Source organism: Aphis gossypii, chromosome X, assembly GCF_020184175.1.
Source record: "Aphis gossypii isolate Hap1 chromosome X, ASM2018417v2, whole genome shotgun sequence".
Lineage (NCBI taxonomy): Eukaryota > Metazoa > Arthropoda > Insecta > Hemiptera > Aphididae > Aphis > Aphis gossypii.
The window spans coordinates 26267821-26284472 of record NC_065533.1 but is presented as its reverse complement, the minus strand read 5'-3'; positions in this window follow the sequence as shown (position 1 = coordinate 26284472).

Below are 16652 nucleotides of genomic sequence, written 5' to 3'. Positions count from 1 at the left end.
TGATTGCGGACTCCCTTAATAAAAATACGATTTTCGTTTTTATATGGTTCCGGTACGCGTGCTGACCCCAAGAGGTCCACGGACCACGGTTTGGGAAACGCTGGCTTAGAGCATAATATTATATTATTAATATCGATTCAAAATGCACCGTACACTTGATATTATAAAATACGTGTGTGTGTAAAATACCAAACGAATCGCGATTGTGCAGAGCTGTTTATGTACATTATAATATCACGAGACGCTATCTCAAAACGTTCAAAACTACATTTTAGATCACGTCTATCTATAATACTTTTTTACATTTCGTTTTTTTTTTTTTTTTTTTTAACTCGGAGTTAATATTCAGCATTGTTTATTCATACGGAGCAATTGCAGATTGTTTTTTTATTATTTGTTTACGACTAGACCTCTCAGATTTACTTATGACTCGGGGGACAAGCCGTATTCTCTGGGGAAGAGGGGTAAATCAGCGCATCCTTCTCTCGCGCACAGTATATATGTATACGCATACGCGCCGACGAGGGCGATAATAAATTCTCGTATAGCAACTGGAAAATCAGCGCACCGCCGAAATGTATTTGACGTTTTCAACGAATAACAATACTTTTAAGTCTCACCGAAATTCTAGTTGAAGTAAGTACTAAGACGTAGGTATAACAACCGTGAAATTGATAATAGAAATAATACCGTGTCACTCGTATATTATATTGTGTACTCGATGACGAATAAGTTCAATATTATAGGTAAAAGTTCGTTTTATTTTTTTTCGAAGACGTTATTTTACAAATAAAGAAGAATAATATACTAAAAGCAAAATATATATATATATATTTTATTCCATGATAGTTTTTTTATTATAAACTATCTTAAATTATTCATACATACGGACCGCAATGGAAAATTAACACGTTTCGACTGGCAATAGAAAGTATATATAATATTATAATAATTTAGTCCTAAATAATATTATACTATACATCTCTTGAATCTAGAATGTAGGTATCTACTTATTCAATTTATAAATTTGTGACTTAAATACTCGTTATAATGCAATTATTGACGATGACCATAAATTTAAATTTAATATAATATAATATTCTCTTCACACGGTTTTACTTTTACAAAAATTAAAAATAATTAGAAGTTCAAACATGTAAAAAGTATTCTTTTTCTTGTAAAAATGTAAAAAAAATTTAAACTTTAACCCAAAGTAATTAAAACTATCGATTTGTACCGACCTCCTCTTGAAATTGCGTATATCTGGAAAATTTGCTTATAAATAAATATGTCTTTCAATTAATTACAAGAGGTATTTTATTATAGCAACGTATATTTTTTTTATAAACGAGAGTCATATTTTTTAAGGTACGCCGATTACTATAATTATGATTAAACCATAAATTCTTTTCTTTTTGTTAAAAAAAAAATTAAAAATTAATTTGTGTATTATCTAGCTAATAAGTTTATTTTATGAAATGACCTATATAATTTGAGTATTTATCATAAAATAGAAAGAAAAAGCTACTATCAAATTATAAATTAAAAGTAAAATGAAGTATTGTCACAATATTTAAATTTCTTTTTTTTTACTCAAAGAATTTTATCAAATTTGTATTATCATCTTTATTTTTACTGCTTGTGTTAATTTCGAAGATTTTATTATGACATATCGGTACATTTTAAATTGGAACAATATTGCTGTAACTGGAATAAAAAATTAAACGTAACTTATTATAATTGTAAATTGAATAAATAAAAATTGTATACTAAATAATATGCGACCATCATCAGAAAATATTTATTTTAAAATAAAATTTCTGGTTGGGCTAAAAATTAAAAGGTAATAAAGATGGTTTAAAATTAACTCGCTAAGCCTTTTTATTTTTAATAAAAAATTATCTTTACACTGACTTTGTAAAGTTTTTTTAATCAAATAAAAATTATATTATTAAACAGTATTATTAATTAAAACATAATTCAAGCAATGTTTATCAGAGAAAAAATGACGAGGGTAGTAATAATTTTTATTAATTTGTTTAGATTATTTTGTTTTTGAATGTTTTTTACCTGCGCAAATTTCATTTAGTAAAAGTTTTGTGTTGAAGCGATTTTAATACTTATTTGTAATGGCTAGTACGTAAACCATAATGACTAGAACTTAATCTAATCACAAATAAATCAATTGAGCTCTTACAAAATAATGTCTTGCTCTAAATTATAACTTATGTTTTATAACATTTATTTTATTAACAGTATTATGAGTGTTGCGACCAATTAATCTGCATTTAGGACCTAATATCATTCTACACGCTATACCATGTATATTATTATTAATAGAAATTCTACTTCTCCCTTCCTCACTTCGGAAGAAAACATTTAGATTATTGTCTATGCGTTATATTCCATAAAATATATTGTCACAATAATTGTCATGATAAAAAAAAAACAACAATAAATCAGTTATAACACGATTGCTTGTCTGTTCTATTATTATCACTAAATAAATCCATGTATTTTTCAAAAGAAAAAGTCATTTCGTCGTAATTGTATTATAAGCCCTCCGTATAATACTATTAAAACGGATTACCACGCCCATCGATTATACATGCCGGTTGCAAGAGTTGGGATGTATTATAGGCAACTATTATACGAGGGGTGTAAATATTATGATAGAGAGAACAATTTGCGATTTTCATTATTTTATGATTTATTATCATACAACCCTAATACATATTTAACGAATCAATATAGATATAATATTATGGGGAAATAACGATAAGACCCAATTATCTCTTTACGAAACATTGGATTATTATATTATAGTAGTGTATATATATAAGTATATAATTTAATGATTGGCATAAAATGTTGTGATAAAAGAGAATTGGGATTTATTCAAGATGAAAAATGTTTTTTTTTTTTAACGTTCTGAGTTTGATAATATTATGTTTTGTTTCAATCACGATATATTTTTCGTCTAACTTTTTTACAAGAGGATGATATAATATTATAGAGCTCCAAAAGTATAATGATTAATGGATATTGAAGTTGTATTATTCAATAGACAGTGAATAATTATATAATGTATAATAAACTATATATACAATAAAACCTCTGAATAGCGGACACTCTTGTCACCGAACTTTCGTCCGATATTTAGAGGAGATAAATTTTTGTGATTTGTAAAAGGTAAATTATATATAAAAGGAAAAATATGCACTGTGTTAAATTAAATTATAACTTTATTATCTAATGTTTTAATGATATAATAATTTTAATATTTTAACAATACATATTCAAATAAATATAAAATAAAAGTGTATGCATTGTATATACTTATTACTTATTAGTTATTACAATTCAATTCGGTTTTTTAACGAGTTCGTTATCGTTATAGTAGTGCAAGTACATTTTTGTTGTCATTTTATCGTTATTTTTAAATAAAGATTAAAATATGTGTCCACTATTCGGAGGTTTTCCCATTGGAAACTAGTGAAAATGTTCCTATTTTCAACAATAAAAGTTTATTATTTGGAGTTTTCTGTTATATATAAATATATAATACATTATTTTTATTATCTTATAACATATATGTGTATATATATATATGTATACTGATGTAGGTAATTCAACTTAGTATGACAGTTAATAATATTTCATTGTGCATAAAAAATGATTATTTGAGTAATAGTGGAATGTTTGAAGTTTTTGCTATTAATATTGTTGGATTACAAAAATAAAATAATATTAATTTATGAAAAAATCATTATCATAGTACGTTTGAATATCCAAGTTTGTCGACTTAAATATCATTATAAAATAACTCATATACAGTTATAGGCAGATTATGATTTAATTAAAGTATAGTTAAATTTTCAAGACTTTAAAAAATATATAAATAATTATGTAGCATAATATGTATTGGTCTTATTTATGAACAGCAATGTTTTTTTTTTTTTTTTGAAGATTCTTCCAATATTAGTACCTATACATAGGCCTCCAAGAGACGAATTAAAATATATAAGTTTATATTGAGCATGCTACTGAAATTGAGCTTATACAGATTGACTCAATCGATGAAATATATTTCTAAACTTAACTAGAAAATATTTCAAACTTGTATATAGGTATCTAATATCAATGAATTAATTAAGATATGTTTTAAGTAAAAAAAATAATTTAACATCTTACTTATCATTATCTTAAAAATAGAAAGCAATGACCAAAATTATTGAAAATTATTATCATCTAGATGTGTGGTTTACTGTTAAATAACAGTTGGCTGTAATTTATTTACTTATATTATAATATTATCACAAATCTTTGAGTTACATTATCATGGTGTATAAATACACTTGAATTACTTACACTAAACTGTTAAAACTAGTTATTGGTAATAATTTTTATTATATTATATTAAATCAAAAAAATATTTTTTATATTACTAAAAACTACTCAATTCACTGTACAATTATTCAATACACTGGTGGCCCTTGAAATTTGAAACTTAAATTAAAGCATTTTTTTTTTTTTTGGAGATTAGGGAGAGCAGCTGCTTACCCAGCACTCTCTATGGCTATACATTTATAATCCTTACATGATTAATTGTTTAAATACTGAAGTATAAAAATTAGTTGGAAAAATAAACAATTTTTTTTTGTTTAAGAAATACTAGAATATTATGTTATACATTTAATTTGATGTCACTCGTAAGTCGTAGGTAGGTAGGTCGTAAAGGTTATGTATACATGTAGCCGTATGTGTATCATCATTATATTATTTTATATTATGTACGATGTATACCTATTTTTTTAAATATACACCTGTTTTAGAAATGAAACTTAATATCACGAGTTAACTTTTTCAGGATAGTTTTTGTTATAACTATTGATTTCGAGCTTAATAATAAAGAATAATAAAATTGTTTTGAGTCCATTTATGCTGTGGTTCATTTTAAATAAGTAATAGGTTATATTGACTTTCGAGTTGTCATTAATTCAAAATTTAAAAACCATGTATTATCAATTTTTCGTGTTAAATTATATTATTAAATAATTTTAAATGGATGTTGGATGGATGGTTCAATGTTTGCAATCGTGATTCATGAAATTCATGATACCATTGACTTAATTTATTCTAATATGTAGATTATTCTCTCCTATTTATTTATAACAGATATTTTATTATATCTCTAAGTGAGTTTTTCTAACATATAGTCAATTGAACTTAATATTATCGAGTACAGTAATAAAAATATTAAAATCGATCATTAATCATGAATACATTATTTGACGAATGTTTGCTATTACGATTTAATATAATATATTATAATATTATCTCTGAATTCACAGTAATTAATAATTATTATAATTCATAAAGTAAATACAAAGAAGATTCTAAAATAAGATAAATATTAAAAAAATATATATATGTATAAACTTAAAAATAAAATATACAAGTTTGAAAGTCAGTTAGTAAGATAGGTAAAAGGAAACAAAAGAAAACAGTTTCAAAAACATTCTATACACCGTATGAGACCTGTAAAAATCAATATTATATAAAATTTATACTATAATATCTAGATACACAGTATTAATAGTGTATGTCGTTTGATGAAACTAAAAAAGTCAAAATTATTGAAATATTTAAGAAAAATATGACGTACCAAGTTTAATTAAAAAAAATAATCATAGAATTTGCTTTGTTATATATTTTGTGTTTAGTATAGGTACCTCAAAATTGAGGAATGAATGGGTCACATTAATTATAGATGTTTTAAATTTAAATTAATTTCACATGAAAAACAATTATGAGTCTATAGATAATACGCCGACCGTCAGCCTGACTGGTTATATTGATATTAATAGGTAATTAAATTTACTATTATATCAATACGATAGAGTGAACTATTTTTTAATGAAAACATCGTATTTATGTTTTTAATTATCTTAATATTAGTATATTACATACTTTAATATTTATAACATATGTTATTCTAATTTCTAGTTATTATTTTTAAACTAAATACCGGTATTTTGCTTAAATCAAAATTTCCGAAAGTCCGAAAACCCAAAACCTTTTTTCCCCAAATCAAATTGTGGCAAAGATAGTAATAGTTTATATATTATACATAATATGTCGTTGTAACGACGGTAAATTGCGATAAAGGTAAAAACCCCATACTTTTTCGTAAACACTATCTTTATCTTTATTTAATAGTAGTATTTTAGTTATAGATATAAAATATAAAACATAGTAAATACACCAGTTATAACAAAAATTTTTAATTTTAAAGTTTTTTTATTTCGGGAACAATAATAGTCAGTAAAACAAGTTTCGGGTTTTCGGTCTTTCGGCAATATACTATTTCAGAAAAAATTCATTCGGGAAAAACGGCGGGTACCACCGATTTAACGTAGAACTGTGTGAATAGGATTCTGGTATACATATTAAAATATATAAAATGCTATACCTTGAAATTTATTTATTTATTTTGAAATTTTCATTAAATATAGTAAAATGTAACGATAAACTTAAAAGTTTCCACGAATAATATTTTTAAATTACAATCGTTATTTTTAGTTAAAATATTTAATTTTATAAAAACTTAAACTTCTTTAATAAAAGTTAATCATATATAAATAATTTTGGTATTTTTGGGTTCTTGTAAAAACAAACGTGTGAATAACTTTGTATTAAATTTTCAAGACTTAAATAATTAAATTGAAAAATGTATAATACATTTTAATTAAAAAATTATGTGCACATTTTATCGAATTTGTCAAAATTTATAAATCCACATTATCGTACCTAACTATTTTTAATATATTTTAATTTTTAAAAAACAATTGTTAAGATTATATGTTGCATAATATTAAAAAAGAAATTAAGAAACCACTCTGCTGTACAATTGGTGACAAGTGTACCTCGTCAGTCGTCATTGAGTAAGTAATTGTAATCGTAACGTTTATGTTAATTTGATTTCAATGATAAATTATTCTATACGAAAAGCAATTCCAAACGACAACGGTTTGTCAGCAGGTGTATTATTATAAGGTAGGTATAATATTATATTTGTATTTTTATTTTAGTAATTTATTTTAATATTATATATTGTAAGATAAGTTTGTCTAATTTAGCAAAAAATGTTTAATTTTTCAATGCCGTTAGGTATATGTATAGAAAATGTGATAAATGATAATAATAATATATACATTAAAAATGACAAGTGCCCAAATATAATATTTTTAAATTACAGCAAAATTAATAAAATCTTCTATAATATCGATCAAATTTTAACTTTGTAAAAAATATTGTGCTTACATGTCATGTTTTTTAGATATTTTTACAGTAAGAAATGCTGGAATCTTATATTACATTTTTAATACACATTACTTACTTTCTTGTTTATAATAATTTCCAAAACCTACAAATTTGACTTATTTTGTCAACATTTTAACTACAAATGTTTATAAAAAAAAATCATTCAGATTTATCTTTGTAATATAACCAATTACCATAATATAAAAAAAACCAAAATAAAAACTTAACCTAACCTTTTAATACATTTTTAAGCTAATTGATTCAATGGACATTTTTTATAAACATTTATAAAAAAAAAATCTAAAAAAAAAAATTGAAAATTACAGATGTCTATTATAACTATACTTAACTTAAAAACACGTAAAAATACTTTGAAAGTTTCATAATGACTTGTAAATGCTACTATGAATATTTAGTTACACTCAACTTAAGGCTCTAAAATTATTTATTTTTGAACTTTCAACAAAAAAAATAGAAATGTTTTTGCTTTAAAATTCCGGTTCATCTGCGATTTATTTTATCTTATCGAGTTATTTTGGAAAATACTAAGAATTTTAACTTTTAATCCCTAAAAGTGCCTACCTACCAAAAACATCCAATCTCGATACCTGAAACAGCGTAGTTTATAAGTAGTATAAAGTGAAAGTTTGAGCATTTTTTTACTGCTCCAAAGTCTAATGAAAAACGCATATCATTTGCGGTTTACTGAATCCTAACTTAGAAAAAAAAAGTATCTATTGTCATTGTCTACAATAACGATAATAATATATTTATAATTTAGTAAAATTGTTTTTATTCCCACAATAAATTGTATAGGATTGCGCCGTGTACGTGAAAACAGGTTTTCCGATACGACCATGTATCGGCAAAATAAATAACATAAATCTTACAGCGCATGTACAGTGTAATCGTAAATATTGGTTAATTAAATCCCCTTTTTCATGTGGCCGTTCGTTTACTACTTTTAACATATGAAAACCTTACTGGTCTAGATAATGTATAACCATTAAACCTATCAATGCACGACATCTCACTTTTATGTCCAATATGTCTAAAAAGATTACACGAACGACGTTTTGTACGAATTAATGAACGTTTCCTAGTAATTGTTCTACACAATATGTGGTTTACCCCATCGTTTGTCAACTAAATTGGATTTCACTAGATATTGGCCTGCCAAATTACTATGGCCATTGGTCAATCACGACAATATATATATAAATAAGGATACAAGGATATAAGGACATGTATATAAATATATCATATATATATATACATATGCAGGATACATGTGTGCCGGATATATATATATACTCAAACACACACATAATATATCCGGCTGACAAGCGTGTATTGTTCTTTTTCTAGTATATTTATTGCTTTGGTCGTATATTTATACGTCGTCGAAATCAACCCCAATATAAACGTTTGTGTAACACCATTGCAAACAATGATTATTTTCGGTTTAATATAATATAAAATGTAAAATACGGTAGGCCCCAATTAACTCGTTATTACAATACGCCAATTGTTGTAATGCTATAGAGTAGCTGGTGTCCGGCGAGCCATTAACGGCGGTATATACATCTGCTCCGCTAATCGATTATTATTGAAAATATTTACACATTGTCATCGCGACTACCGACGTGTATATTTCACGTGTCGTTATTGTATCCTATACGGCTATAATACGACCGCAGTCGATTCGGAAATGCGATATTTTATTGTTACGAACAAAGGTCGTGGTCAATGAATAGACGTCACGTTTACATGTACGGCGTATACATAGACCGCGATAATGCGAAAGCGACAAAATAATATAATATTATATATTTTTATAGTCGACGTCTTACTGTGTAAATCTATTATATACATATAAATATCGTCGATACGCAGATCTTCAACGGATACTATTATATGCGATTCAATTAAATACCATCGGTATTTAGTACATAAATAAATAATTCGATTTTGAGTTTAAGAACAAAAACAATATAACACATAATATTATAATGTAATAATGCTTTTCAAAATCGTGTACGTTTATAATATGACGTTTCGATTTTATTTTTTGTAATATTATCACCTTTTACAGTCGGACTAATACAGTCGGAGATTTATATTGAACAAGAGGAGGGGCAGGCAAATATATTTTAGAAAACTTACCATCGACTGCTGGATGTATAACAAAAAATTTAGAAAATAAATTAGTAGCTACTAGGTAGTAAGGATCATTCATAGATTATTAAATTAATTTTTTTTTTCAGTTTGAAATACTTACTTTTTAGACTATGTGGTCTAAAAACAGATTTTAACTAGAAAAGTATTTTTCATCGCTTAATATTTTTGTAGTTACAAATAGTATATATACTCGAATATCATACAACTGTAGTAATCCACATATATATTTGTATACATATAAATAATAGAAAATATATAATGTAGGTACACATTATATACAGCCATAATATTATAGTTATTAATGTTTAAAATTATCAACTGTTCAATAAAATAGAGTAACTTAGATCACGTACAAAATACTATAATTTTTACTAAATAAAACTATCGTTATCTACGCGTGGAGATACTAAACTAGATCGGTTGTAGATAAAAAAAAACTTTTATTTTATTAAAATACTTATTTATAAGATACACAATAGGTATTAAAAAAACTTTTTATAATAAAAGTATGGTAAATTATAAATATAAACTCCAAAGAAACTATCTTATGATGTAGAGCGATTGATTTTATTAGTTTAGAAGCAAATCACGATATCGTTTATGATTTATACGTCTTCTGAGCACTTAAGATGTTATATATTAAATATAATTATACATTGATAAATCCGAGAAAAGATTACGGTGATTGGGGAAATGGATCAAATTAGAGTAAAAGCGTTTTGAGGACCTTTTAAACTATTGGAATGGAAAATACGGTATACCTATAGGCTATAATTTGAAACATAGTAGATATATAATATAGAAGATCATTTAAATCACTATTAGGTACTGTTCCTATAATACAAAATTTCCATTTTTATGTCTTCAGATAAAATCGTAAATTAGATTATTGTAGAAATACTGCGATTTGCTTTAATAAACTATTAAATCTCAAATACAAAAATGCAAGTAGAGAACAAAAAATAGAGCACTTCTTCAAAATACTAGAACTCCAAACAGAAATGTTAAACAAAGTAATAAATTTTTTTTTTTTTGAATATCAGAATTATACAAATAAATTTAATTACATATTTAAGAAATAAAATATGTAATTAAAAAAAATGTAAGTCTTAATAATGCTAATAAGAAGTGCTAACCCTTTTTGTCGAAGCAGATAGATCGATAATAAAAAAAAAAGAAACTATTTAATATAATATAATTAATAATATGATTAAACCATAAAAACTTGTAATTAACTTTGTCCAAAGTGTTTTTAATTATTTACCAAAGAAAAACAATAAAAATATTATGCTTTTAAAAGAGCGTTCGAGTAAAGAAATAAAACAGTATAGTATAGTTTAGATAAACCCAATATGTTTTCAGCTTTAAAACTTTTTTCATTTACAACTATTTCGGTGTAGGTACAGGCCGCATTATTGAACGTGTTGTTTATCGATAAAAACCTACCTAAGATTAAACGGAACAAATAAATAAATAAATAAATCTATATTAACGTCTGTTGCTCATAACACGACCTAACCTACGAGTTTTCTATTTTGCGACACGCGATATAATAATATACCGAAGAGAATCACCGTTGTTAGTTCTGCATACACCGATGCGTACAATTGTGATTATTAATCATTCGCTATATTATATAAGTCTATTAACGCGCTTAACCCGAAATCCCGTACATCACACCTCTGTTAAATATATTATTATAACACAGTATATAGTACGTGCGCACTTAAATAGGTAGGTATATAATACAATTTAACTCCCTTTATTCGCACACACACACAGTATAACTGTATATAATAGTTATAATCATATTATTTTTGATGGTCCCCTTTTACAATACTATTCCTCTCACACACACACACACCCGACACCGAGCGGGGTAGTGTTTATTGCGCTCTCGTACCATAAGGCCGCTGCGCGCAGGATATATAACTGCTGCGAACGAGTGAATTGTGTATCGAACTGGCGCTCTCCTGCTCTCTCTCTCTCGTCGTCCCGAAGGGATTTCCGCCCCATCACACCGTCGTCGTAATAATATGTTCGTATAATACACGCGCTGTGTATACACACCCACACCACCCACCCGCCCACACACCCGTCTCGCGCACACCTTATGAATATTAAAATTGTATTTTGTATCTTCTGCAGCCTCCGCCGAGTCCCGCCGCGTATAATATACATACATATATATATATATATAATATACCGACCGGGGGCGCGCGCACAATGTTTCCCGCCCGATGATGGATCATTAACCCGCTCGGTAATTGGCTATGCAAATATTAAAAACAACATTCCGGCGTCGTAATTATCGCAGTTTTATATAAACAAAATAATGAAATTAAGCCCGAGCGGAATACATTTTAACCGTCTGTGTATAGTCGCTGTATACTATATACTCGACGTAGTGCAACTGCAGCGGCGGCAGAGCGTCCTGCCCCCGTCTCATCCCTGTATATTATATGTATAGTATAATAATAAAACTCTAATAAACGAGACTGGGTATTTTATTTTCATCCCCCTCGCGGCCCCGCCCGTAATAATATCGCGATGAAACATTATTGTTATTATTATTATTATCATCGCCGCCGCCGTCGTCCAACGTTGCACTGTATTATAATATTGTTGTAAAATACGCACTATATTGTTTATTATACACAGGTCCTTTTTAATAATTATACGATAAACAAACGGCTTTATCGATGTACTGCGTATAATTATTATAATACACTACGACGGTGGTGGAATATTGTAATTGTTGCATAATGCGTTTATGCCGCGTCGTACAGGTTAAATACATTAATTTAATAATTATTGGCATTATTATTTTATAATATAAATAAAGTTTTTAATATGATAATAAATAATAATAATATTGATAATAGGTTCTCGTTTTGTTTGGATTAAATAAATAAAAAGGTGTTTTTTTTTTCACGATGAGTTATGAACCATAACAATTTTTATAGTAACGATATAAAAAAATATAGTAATATTATAATAATTTTAATTTACTAAAGTAGAATATAGAATTATTAAAATAATATTAAAAATATATAATAATATTATAATAATTTTAATTAACTAAAATAGAATACAGAATTATTAAAAAAAATTTTACCTACCTATAATGATTTGGTATAGCATATAGAAAAGAAATATTAGTAAAATCGATATCGGTCGCCCCTAAGCTATAATATTCTAACCTTTGTGACTTTTGGCTTTTACTTTACATAATCTAAATGTCTACAACGTATCACAGTTGTATCTTTGAAAAAATGTGGTATTGGTAATATGTATGTAGTAATATAACATATTGCAAACATTAGTCACGTTTAAAGTTTATTATTTATATATTTGTATTAGTTATCTATTTATTTAATAGGTACATCAAATATAATATGACTAATTCTTAAACGATTTAGAATATTATTATCTTTTAATAATGTATTTTATGGTATCAAGGTTTTATTTTAAACAAAGTTTTCTATCCATCATATTTGATTATTATTCCTAATAGGTAAGTGAAGTTTAATATTGATTATTAAGTTAGGTTTAGTATGTTTAAAGAACATTATAATAAGAAGCTTTAAAGTATTTACTACAACATTTATAAAATGTAATGAATTTATACAAGCCATTTATTTAATATAGGTCCGAAATTAAAATATGTATCAAAATATTTATTTTATTATCAGTTTTATAAGAAATTTAAACTATATGAAACATATGTAGGAAGCAATATGCGAGAATAAAATTCGAGAAATGTCTTTTTTATACTATACTCACACGTATACCTTATATATAAATATTTTTTTTTTTGAGATTTTACCGCTTGCTATCACTTTTATTTATTCCTATACTATTGAATTATGGTTAAATCGATTCAATAAGACAAAATCAACGACGTTATGCAAATGAAACTCGGTAATATAGTTATGAAGATAACGAAAAACGGCAGGTTAGGTTGTTTTGATTTCATGAAAACTATAGATTGAACGATGAAAATATAATTTATTTATTAAATTATAACCTCTCATAACTAATTATCATTATTAGTTTGTGTTCTATTAATTGTTATATTATAATTTGTACAGAGACGCAATTCTCTGCGTTTCATTTAATTAAATAACTTATACTAAAAAAAATAAAAAAACATAAATTAACAATTATTAAAACATCAAACAGTTTCACTACTCAAAATTAAAATCTAAAATATTGTAAACTATAAGTGTTATATAATGAATTGTAGACAACTAAATTAAAATACACACAATGAATTTTTATTTGTTGAATTAATATTTCAATGTGAGTGTTACTATTGGATGACTTCTCTCTTCATATCCTCATGTCATTGTACCTATTATATATTATACATAATATATGTTTATTGGAAACATCACTATAGATTGCTTTATAAACCTAATCCAATAAATGTTAAAAAAAATTTATATATTTCAAATTTCACCACGATGGTGATCACGATTGTTTTTAATATAGTTATAAATAACTTGTTATTAACTTAAAATATATTTTTAAGGTTTAAAGGATAGTTTAACTCGATTGGTTTAATTTTTAAAATGTCATACACATAGTTATAATATAATAATTTGATACTACTATTATAATTATATTATTAAAAAAAAATACATTATACATACTTATTGAATATTATTAATTTACTTGCGCCTTAAAATTATAATATACAATATACATGCGTACATTTTAGATGTCATTAATATCAATTTTTAATTCTATAATTATTTATTATATTATGTGATTGAAAATAAATGAGAGATGTGCAATTTGAAATCTGTATAATTTAAAATTACGTTTATGTATTTACGACAAGGCGTAAGTGAATAGATATTTATGAATCATGGAGCATGCTTATCCCTGTTTTCTTACCAATTTCTGATTTTTTTGAATTTTTAAAGATAGTTATTTTAAAGACAAAATTTTCAAATTTTTTAATTTTTTTTTTTATTGTATAAGAAGTGTTTCGAAAATTCTTCTTGTTTTTTTGTAAATTATTTAGTAGAAAACATTTCAGAAAATTTTGATTTGCCAAATCAATATTTGAATAGTTTCTTAGTAATTAAAACTTTTATACGAATGACATTAACTGATTTTTAATAAAAACATTAAGTAGGTAAATTTGTTTTAAACATACATTTAGAATGGATAAAGAGAGAAAGGCAGAGAATTGAAAAATGAGGAAAAACGCTAAATACACCACTAGTAATATTTGTATCTTATGTATTATCCTTGAACTATTTTTACAAACTATAATTAATGTCAATAGAATAATATCAATCATTAACGTTTTCAAATCACCAACGTTTCCATTTTTTCAAGCCGATTGTATAATCAATCGGGTATCATAATATGGGTATATTGTATATTGTCCATGAGTACCTCATTAGAGTACTCATTATGAGTACCTCAATAATTCATTAGTACAAAAAGTTAAATAACTAAAAAATTACTGGTTTAATTTTCAATTTTGAAACATCAAAATGTTCAGAAAAATTATCTACTAAATGATTTAGGAATAGTAGATTTTATTTGCAAAGCAAAAGTTATGTCCCCGCCAGGCCCATTTTCTTGGGTCTTATGTCCGGGGCCCGGCCCTAAGCATATTTTCAAAGGACCCAAACCTAAAAAAATATACGAGTATAATAGTAATAATGCATTTATATAATAATATTAGTTATTAGGCACTTTTTAGTTTATTATTTATGTCATTTATGTCTTAAAGTATTTAATTTTCTTTTAAAATTTTAATAATGTAATCACTAAAAAATGTATCAATTTATAAAATGAATATTATTATCAGAACAAAATAATACGTTTACAATATTTGATGCCAAAACCATTTAATTATTAGTTTTCATGTAATGACAAATTTTTCGTTTGAAAATCAGTCCTAACCTTAAAAAAATAGGGCTCGGAAAATTTAGTTTTTCCGGGCCCCGGCAAAGCTGAATCGGCCACAGTCCCCGCAGAATTCTCCCTAAGTAATACAAAACATATTAATATTATAAATAATGTATTAAAAATTTCAAAAATCAGATTTAGAAAAACCATTATTGAGAAGAAAATAATAAGAGTTTAAATATGCTATTAGCCGAGCACATTCAAAAGAAACACTGTCCAGATGATTATGCCCGCCTATAAAACTACTTTTTGTGTTTCGGTTTATATTTACAGTGCGCATCCGCACCGTACGGTATTTATTACTATCAAATCTGTAGTTTTAACGATAGATATAGTCATACGCGTGCCAAAAATATATTATTTGATTTTTAATATCGTGACGATCGCCAAAATCGAATCCATAATGCACAATCAACGCTCTCAGGGGTATTATTATACGAGTGTATATACTAGTTTGTAGGTGCCCCGAACACACGCGTTTACCTAAATTGTACAGTATACACACGCGATACACGTATACATTTTTTACAGTTATATTATACGCTTATAATAATAATAATGCGATATGATATTTAATAATATATTGTAATATTACGTCCGACTATATACGTACATTCGGATATTTAAACGTGCGGGGCGTGCGAGTGCGCGCGCACAATATTTCAACGCTCGCGTGTACCCCATGTGTGCAATAATAATATATACTCATAGTGTGCACGATTTGCGGGTGTTAGAGGAGGTCGCTACACATATACCCCATGTGTTTGTGTGTGTGTATATTATATGTACATATATGATATTATTGGAGAAACGATCGGGCGCATAAGTGGGCGCGCGCGGACGAGGCGGTTTCGAGGACGAGGACGAGGTGAATATGATGCCGAGGTGGTGAAGGCAAATGAAATACTCATGAAAACAATCTGAACGACAACCATTATTCACGCCGTTAAATCCTTAATATCTTTGCTATTAGTTTGCGCCCCGCCGCCGTCGCGCGGATATAATAACGACGACGACAACGACTCGGACGACGCGCGCGCGGCGCAGGGATGATACCCGCGAGTCGGCTGGTAGGGTGTGCGTCGGAACGCGGGTGGGCGAGCAACACACCCCGGCCACCAGTGGCCACGCCCACCCCCTCGATATGCCTCGATCCGCCGCCGCCACCCCTCCCCCCAAAAAATAAAAACACCGCGACGTGCGACGGG